Source organism: Lepeophtheirus salmonis, chromosome 12 (assembly GCF_016086655.4).
Source record: "Lepeophtheirus salmonis chromosome 12, UVic_Lsal_1.4, whole genome shotgun sequence".
NCBI lineage: Eukaryota > Metazoa > Arthropoda > Copepoda > Siphonostomatoida > Caligidae > Lepeophtheirus > Lepeophtheirus salmonis.
This window is the reverse complement of record NC_052142.2, coordinates 12,864,589-12,874,353: the sequence shown is the minus strand read 5'-3', so window position 1 is coordinate 12,874,353 and position 9,765 is coordinate 12,864,589. Positions and strand designations below refer to the sequence as shown.

The 9,765-nt window shown below is 30.5% G+C and overlaps 1 long non-coding RNA gene across 1 annotated transcript; it reads left to right on the top strand.

Moving 5' to 3' along the window:
* Positions 1-546: 546 nt before the first annotated feature.
* Positions 547-2,190, top strand: LOC139906809 (uncharacterized). Its single transcript, XR_011782758.1, has 3 exons — positions 547-1,235; positions 1,289-1,428; positions 1,491-2,190. It is a non-coding gene; the product is annotated as an uncharacterized lncRNA (long non-coding RNA).
* Positions 2,191-9,765: the final 7,575 nt, after the last annotated feature.

The following is a 9,765-nucleotide window of genomic DNA, read 5'->3' as shown; positions in this document are numbered from 1 at the left end:
GGTTATTAAAGGGGTCCTTGATACTCAGAATAGCAGTAGCGATAAATTTATTCAAACTCAAAAATGTTATTTACAAAAAAAAAATAGGTGAAAATTGCAATTTCGTTTTTTTTTTGTTTTTTTCAAGTACAAAAAAATTAACTTCCAATGAAATAGAGGATAAGTCAATTAAATATTTTTAAAAAATCTAGTCATCATACTCAAGATTTGGTTTCAACTATAGCCAGAGAGTATCAATATGATCTGATTGAATTCCAAAAAATTCTTACATATTCTTATTTTTGAAAAAAAATAAAGAAACGAAATTGGATGGATCTTTCGCTTTTACGCATTCAGATATATGGATCCTCATCCACACATCGTTTTCTAAGAATTAATATTTATTAAATAGAATAGAGTTTGTATGTGTATCTTTTATAGGTTCTTACATCGTCGAATCTAAAAGGCTGAAAAATTTCATGGATGCTACTTTCGAAACTAGTCAGGCTAGGACAAAGGTGCATATTTATTTTTATTTTTTAGCAGGGGGAAGAAGGGTCATATACTATAACTAAGGGTGATAAATTTGGTAAGAATAGAAAAGCGTGCGAGGAGAAAAGAAGAATTACTTATGGCATCATTGATTAAATAATATACATCCTCTTCTATCAATCATGAACGTTATCATTCCCGCCTTTATTATTCAATATTAATATAATATGAGATGGTGATAGTCGATAGAGAACTGAATAAAATCCCCAAAATGACGTCGCCTTCTGTCTGGATTTATGAAAATGGAGGCCCAGGAATTTGGAAAATGCTTACCGGATGAGAAACAGATGGTTTGTCGGATTTGTCGATATAAATGTGCCTTTAGTCCCCTGTCTAGAATTACACGCCACTCATTATCCTCATCTCATAACAAGAGTATGGATATTCATCTATAAAATCAATTTGACGATGAATACATCAAGTCAGACTTTAACTTTGATCTAACAACGATGCTTATTGCATGTAATATAACCTTATCCATTGCTAATCATCTACGTTCAAAAAATTTATGGAGAAATAAAAGGGTAAACATATTGGTTCCCGAGGAACCATCATTAAATTAATGGAGGATGTTGGTACTGATGTCATATATAGAAATACATATAAAAATGTTTTGAGTCATCCACACCAAATGATGATCAAGTTATCAGTAAAAAGTATTTACGAATATCGAAATGGAACTCTGAATTTTGTACTATCTCACAGTAAGTATTCAACTTTTTTTTAAATCTAACCATAAAATATGATTCTATTTTAGCTAAACATATCAAGAATTATGATACACAACTCAGTAATGGGCATAAACAACTGCTTAAATGGTCACAACAACGGGGGTAGTAGCTTTGGATGGTTTGCAACTCGTTTGTCTGAGACTACTTACTTCGCTTTAAGACTTGGGTATGATAATTAGGTTTTCCAATATTACATAGTCAATAAATATTACTTTTTTATCACTAAAGGCTTAGCTATGGTTGATGGGCTCCAAGAAATGGTGTTCAGAAAACTCATAAAAGGCAAAAACAACTGTTTAAATGGTCACAACAACGAGGGTAGTTACATTGGGTGTTGCATTATAATTAACAATTGTGTATATCCATCATGATAATAGTATGTTGTTATATAAGCATAAATAACGGGGAAAATATCTTTTTTGATTCTCTTAATAAGGAGTAATATCGCCGGACATTACTACATAATTAGCTTTTGCTCTAAATCTTTACGATGAATTTATTTATAAAATCTTTTTATTAGTATATTTATTGTCTAATTTTATGATTTTGACATTTACTTTATTATGAATAATTAGTTAGATCTCATCGGTAGATATATATCTATCCTGTGCACAAATGTATATAGCAACTTCCACGAAGAAGAGGGGTGATTATCTTTTTGATTAAACTCCACGTCTCGCTTGTGTATTGCAACCTAAAGTTATGACATATTTAACTGAATTCCGATGTCAGAACAAGAAAATATTATTTGGATCAATCTATTATTTCAATATTCTGTATTTATAATTTATTATTATTAATAGTTATATGATTTTAATTGTTTAATTTTGTATATTTAACTTAAATGTTTAATGGTTTATTTTTTAGTATGTAGATTATATTTAATTAAAGCCTTCTTTTTTAAACTTTGAGCTTCAAATATATTTCAAATACTCTACTTTGTTGTTTCATTAGCTATTATTCTGAGAATAAGGTTCATAATGAATTACAATTTCATGGAGTGTGACGTTTTCAAATCTACTGTAACGGATAAAAAACGTCGAAGTCAATTATACGTAGTATATCTTCATTAAACATTTTGCTAATAAATACATTAGTTATACCCTCAAAAATCATAATAAAGCAGGCAGATGATAATCACATCAGTATTTTAAACAATGATACCATATGTCTTTTTTCCCTCCTCCTCCTCGCACGCGTTTTTCTCTACAATATTATCAACTATAACTATAACCAAAACAAAAACTTTTTTGGAGTTCAAGGTTAAATTATTAATCAAAGTGAATTGACGTCTCGAAAAAAGACTATACAAATAACTAAGTTTTGTAAATTTAGTCAAATTCAATTAAGTTATTGGCAAAAAAAAGAAATCAGTAAAAATTGCTATTTCGTTATATTCAGGAGAAGAAAAAAAAGTATAACTTCCAATGTAATATTAGATTTGTAAACAAATTTGTAGGTTTTTTCTTCTCTTTCCAATGCCAATAAATGTTATTAATTACTTTTTTGCAAAAAAGTTTTTTACAAATTTTGAGTTGTCCATTTTTGACTAAAATAAAAATGGACTTCTCATCTAGACAATTTTTTTATCCATTTATGTTGGTATGTTATTTTAACACTTAAAAAAAACATCATAATAATACTAAAGATATAAGAGACTTATTTGAGTATTTAATATAATAAATACTTTTATTTTCATAAAAATACAACAAATGACAATATAAACTTATGTTATGTCATTGTAGTAATTTATCAGTTCTTCTACCCAATTTGTGGCTGGCATGCTTGACTCATCTCTTACAGATTTTTAGTATCATATGTAAGGTTGTTGGAATCGTTGTAAAAGAGGAAATGTGATTAGTTGAAAGAGATTATATTTTTAAAAAAAATGAATAAAAACGCATCTTCTTAACAACTTTTCCTCAGTATTGTACAAATCATCAACTAAGCAACTTCCCCCTACTGCATTCTCACGTGCATCATGACAGAGAAAAAGTGCCTTTTTTCTTTGGTCTGTATAAGGGGGGGTTCTAATGTGTGGAATTATGATTGTGAGAATAAACCATGTCTCGCCGTTTTCGGGGTTTCTCGTACCCATCTCGTTATTTATAGGAAGTAATCCGCCACTCTAAAACCTCCCATCACATCAACAACTTAAGTCTTCAGGAAACCCAATATTTAAGGGGACAAATGATCATTAAACAGCACATTATTTAATTTGGACAATTAAGTTATTTATGTGTTCTCCAAGTTTAGAAAAAATATACTGGAAAACTACTTGGCTGGGGAAGTACCGGGCCGTGCAAAATTATTGACCGATGATGTAAATATACTTTTTAAGAGGTTTTGTGGCAACCAATCTGATTGTTTCGTATTTTACTGTTAAAATAAACAAAAATCCTTCCTGTGAGAGCGTAACAACTTCCACACGTGAGACCATGCCCAATCAGGAAACAGAGAGGATCGAAATTGCAGCCCTCCTCCGAGTGGAAGTGCCTCATAACTATAGTTGATAATATTGTAGAGAAAAACGCGTGCGAGGAGACAGGGGGGAGAAAGACACATGGTATCATTGTTTAAAATACTGATGTGATTATCACTGGTAATCACATCAGTATTTATCAGTTGCCTCCTTTATTATGATTTTTGAGGGTGTAACGAAAGTGTTTATTAGCAAAATGTTTAATAAATATATAATACATATAATTGACTTAGACGATTTTTATCCGTTACAGTAGATTTGGAAACGTCACACTCCATGAAATAGTAATTTATTGGGAACCATATTCTCAGAAAAATAACTAATAAAACGACAAAATAAGAGTATTTCGAAATATATTTGAAGTTCCAAATTTAAAATAGAAGGCTTAAATTAAATATAATCTACATACTAAATAATAAACCATCATACATTTAAGTTAAATATACAAAATTAAACAATTAGAATCATATAACTAATAGTAACAATAAATTATAAATACAGAATATTGAAATAATAGATTGATCCAAATAATATCTTCTTGTTCTAACATCGGAATTCAGTTCAATATGTCATAACTTGAGGTTGCAAAATACAAGCCAGACGTGGAGTTTAATCAAAAAGATCATCACCTTTTTTCCTTATGTGCAAGTTGCATATACAATTGTGCACAGGATAGATATATTTCTACCTATGAGATTTTAATAATTATTAATAATAATGTAAATCATAAAATAATGTTAGATTTCAATCCATATCTTCTTCCAATCTTAGTAAGAACAGCTTTTAGAATCCCACTTTCATTTATTTCATATTTATCTAAAAAAGAAAAGTTAATCCATGCAGTCAAATTTAACTGATAAGACAATTCAGGCAACCATTCTTGACTTATTGTAGTCTTCTAACATGACATCGTAAAGATTTAGAGCAAAAGCTAATTATGTAGTAATGTCCGGCGATATTACTCCTTATTAAAAGCATCATAAAAGATTTTTTTCTCCTCTATTTATGCTTATATAACAACATATATACACAATTGGTAATTATAATGCTACACCCAATGCAACTACCCCCGTTGTTGTGACCATTTAAGCAGTTGTGTTTGCCTTTTTATGAGTTTTCTGAACACCATTTCTTGGAGCCTATCAACCATAGCTAAGCCTTAAGTGATAAAGAAGTAATATTTATTGACTATGTAATATTGGAAAACCTAATGATCATATCCAAGTCTTTAAGTGAAGAAACTAGTCTCAGACAAACTAGTTGCGAACCATCCAAAGCTACTACCCCCGTTGTTGTGACCATTTAAGCAGTTGTTTTTACTATTTAATGAGTTGTGTATCATAATTTTTGATATGTTTAGATAAATTAGAATCATATTTTAGAGTTAGATTTAAAAAAAAGATTGAATACTTACTGTTAGATAGTACAAAATTCAGAGTTTCATTTCGAAATTAGTAAATATTTTATACTTTTTACTGATAACTTGATCGTCATTTGGTGTGGACGACTCAAAACATTTTTATATGTATTTCTGTAAATGACATCAGTACCAACATCCTCCATTAATTTAATGATGGCTCCTCGGGAAGGGATAGGTTTACTCGTGTATTTCTCCATAAATTTTTTGAACATAGATGATTAGCAATTGATAAGGTTATATTACATGCAATAAGCATCTTTGTGAGATCAGAGTTAAACTCTGACTTGATGTATTCATCATTAACCTGATTTTTTAGATGAATATCCATTCTCTTGATATGAGATGAGAATAATGAGTGGCGTGTAATTCTAGATAGGAGACCAAAGGCACATTTATTTCGACAAATCTGACAAACCATCTGTTTCTCATCTGGTAAGTAATTCCCAAATTCCTGGGCCTCCATTTTCAGAAATCCATACAGAAGGCGACGTTATTTTAGGCATTTTATTCAGTTCTCTATCGACTATCACCATCAAATATTATATTAATATTGAATAATAAAGGTGGGAATGATAACGTTCTTGCTTGATAGAAGAAGATGTATATTATTTAACCAATGATGCCATAAGTATTTCTTCTCTTCTGCTCGCACGCTTTTCTATTCTTACCAAAATTATCACCGTTACTCATAACAACATTAAGGAACAGGTTGGGGCCTCGTTGAAGACAATTTACAACGTTTCCAAGCGCTTGGAGGCTGGGGGTGATCTCAAGCATTCCCCTGGGCTGGCAAGAAGCCCACTGTCTCAACAAGGCAAGTAAAGGTAGTGTTCAAGAGACATTTCTGTGGGATACCTTACTTTGATCGTATTTATACAGAAATTTTTTCTTCCAATACCTTCGCCAATAACTGCGATTGAGGAAATATTGCCTCTTCTTACTAGCATGACCACTGTAGAAAATCTGACTCAAGAATTGAAGGAAATTAAAAGGAGTGCTTCAAAAGAACCCTGGCTACAGCAAACTAAAGGAACTCTCAACAAGTGAAAACTTTGTATACAAAAATACTCCAATTGTCAATTGTGATGCTGCGAGAGTCTTTAGTATAATGGATATCATCAATAGAAAAAGGAGGTCCGGACTAAGTACTAAAAAATTCAGTGAATTGTTGATCACCAAAGGAAATGAATGTTTTTTAAACATTTAATTGTCAACAAGTAAATTATAATAGTATTTTTTAAATAATTTGTTACTTTAATACCTCAATTCTATTCATTAGATTTCGTGCGATAGTTATCCATTCATAGTATGTGATCACTAAGAAGTATTGAGTACACTCCCTGTAATAATGGTTTTGATTTTCTCTTATTGACTTACAATATATTTGTTTTGTATAAATTTACAGAATATATTATACATTTATATATAGTTATTTATACGGAAGTTGTATATTAATAATATACAATTCATCTTCCTTCATGTGCAAAACAATAAACAATTTAAGTTAAAGTTATATTCTAAACAATACCCTTTTAATTGGGTTAGAATCGATATTTACTTTGAATTTTTGATCCAGCGACAGATACAATTGCACCATTGTAATATCTAGCCATTATATTTGAAGTAATTTCCATGGACATTCAATGCATCAATGATTAATTTATTCAGTTCAAATTTTTGAATAGAGTTGATGATCGAAATAGAGTTTTCTTTTACAAACCTGTATACTCTAGCATAGTGGCCCTTCTTACCAATGCTTGCGCATTCCACACTTTTTTTATGGCAAATTTTCCCATTCTTAGGAGAAAATTGGAAACCACACTGTCTCCACATTACACAATTTTTCTTGACTGTAGTTTCATGATCTCCTACGACTTTGACTTCTTCTTCCTTGATATATATTGACTCCTCTTGACTTTGTATTTGTATTAATACCCTTTGATACTAAATCATTTAGACTATTTTTGTTATTCTTTGTCGTCTCTGCTATTCTTCATTAATATATACTTCACATATTTTACTTGCAGCATCAAGCAACATTAATTATACTTCTTTACACTTCTGGACTCTGGTGAATTTGTTCTCCTTATTAAACGTCATCCTTTAATATTCTTTCAAATAGTAGTTATACTTGTATCTCAGGTGTAACTATGACTAGATATGCTTTTTTAAGTACTACCGAATGCGCGATGTAATGATGAATTTGATGTTCTCTAATTATATTTGGTCTTACGAGTACTAAGGAAATTGGGAGTGAAGCTTGAAGTGTTCAAGATATAATATTCATCACTGATAATGACAACTTTGGTATACAAAAACTAATATTGAGATAGGGAGCCCTCTTTTATCATAGCTTTTTCAAAAAATTCTGATTATATGTGAAGACGTTCAAAGTAGAACACAGTAAAACTCAAATTCATAGAAGGAATCTGGTATTGTATGCAAGTCCCATAATTAATAGCAATTCTGAACATTCCAATTTTATTTATAATATAACAAGATCCTGATATCCTGCAATATTCCACTCCCTATCGTGAATCGTCCAAATTTTGTTAAGTTCCGGAAATTTACAATTGAAAAGTAATTCTCTCTCGCTTTTCCATCACCAAATCAATGAAATCTCAAAGTAAAGAATTGTTACACAAGAAAAAAAATGATTCCAAGAACCTGAAGGGGAGGGTATATTTCTTACATTGGACGAAAATACAAATTCTCAACAGCGATCCATAACAGAAGTGCTTATTGGTCTTTTAGATGGTTATTTTTTGTGTCGTCATTATCTGATTAATTTGGAAGATGTTACAAAAGCGGACAATGAAAAGATTACAAATGTTCATCTAAAAAGTATCAGCAACGTTCTTGGCTCCGATTTCAGTGGCGAAAGACTGAAAGTTTTCATTACTGATGGAGCATCATGTTCAATTAAAGCAGCCAAAACCCTTAAACAACATTTTTCAAAATAACTTATTTGGCTCATGATATGAACAGAATAGAAAGAGTAATAATATTAGTATTATTAATATCAATAAATTAAATTGAAAGAATAGGCTCCTAAAACCATCAATCACGATAGCGAATTATTTAAATACAAAAACACTCCTATCTTTAACGATGAATTTAAGAGAGTTTTCATTATGATGTCAGCCATAAATGTTCATAATTTGACAGAGAACCACGTCAAGGATATTAGAATAATGAAATGGAACAAAGAATTATTAAACGTTGGAGATTTACTATGAAGATAGCTCAAATGGGTTAATAAGTTATAAAAGTATTATTAACCTAATTATTATCTTTCTTTTTTTTTACACTTTTTTTATTACTATATTTATTCAGAGAAGTTACATATCAAGTAATATCTAATTAATAAACATTTTAGTCTAAAATTAATTCCCTAAAACAAAGTCAAACATTTTGAAAAATTGCTTTATCAGATGTTAGTAATCAATCCATTTTCAATAAAATATTTCTTTTATAAAATTTGACAATAAAACAATAAAGAAAGGAGAGCCATTTTCATAAAATTTCATAAAAAAGAATGAACAGTGGTTACATAATATTTAAATAAAAGGATAAAACAATAATTATTTTGAAGATCCGGAATAATTTTAAATTTCTTATAAGTGTGCATGCAACTGCACAAGAGTTTTAAGTTTTTATCTGACAATGAGTGGTAGTAGTGTAATATTTCCTCAGCTTAGTTCCATGAAGACTGATACGCCCTTGCCATCCAAACAGAGAAGGCAAAATATCGGACTCAGTCTTTGATCAGAATAACTCTAATTTATTCCCTTCTGATAGGCTCCACTACTGGCAACTTCTCTCCAATCATGTTTTTATAGCTTGACAAGGAAAACTCCATACCTTTTTATTTAGGAGCACTTTCGATTTTAAGGAGTTACCAAATAAAATTAAAAGGAGTTTTAAATTTTTCTGTAACTCCAACTATGTTCAGAAGGATAAAATCTCTGAAAATTTCGAGTGCCGGGTAACTTGCAAACGCATGCATAACTCTGTTGAACATTTTGCCGTAGTCCTTACAGGGAGTATTAAAAAATAAACAACCAGAGGATATCTGAAATTGGGCAGTAAATCGCTTTCTACTTGATTTTAGATATGGAACTCATGATCCCTTCTTCCATGTTTTAGGTAAATTCAAACTTTTTAAATACCCGTTGCACATTTTATCCGCCTGCTCTTCAGAGTTGGAGGGAAAGTTCATTTTTAAGTGCCACGGATTTGGAGTGGAAGGGATGATTGCAGCTGTTTTCTTTGGGGAAAAAACTTTCCACTATTGAAGAAAAAAATTATGTTCAACATCATAAAGTATGATTATATTCTTAGATTACACTGTTGTTGGGTTGTTAGAGAACCAATTTCAACAAAAAAAAAATCTTTAGTCCAGTCCATTGAAATTCAGAACTGTTCAAATTAATTTCTCCTTTGATAACTAACACACCGATATAAAAAAATCCGAAGTAACAGCAAAAACAAATATTTCCTCACACCGAAGAAAAAGATGACCACTCTTGAAAACAAGCCATATAATCCCTACATTTTTAGGTATATAAATTTGGCTATTGGAACTGTTGTCTACGATG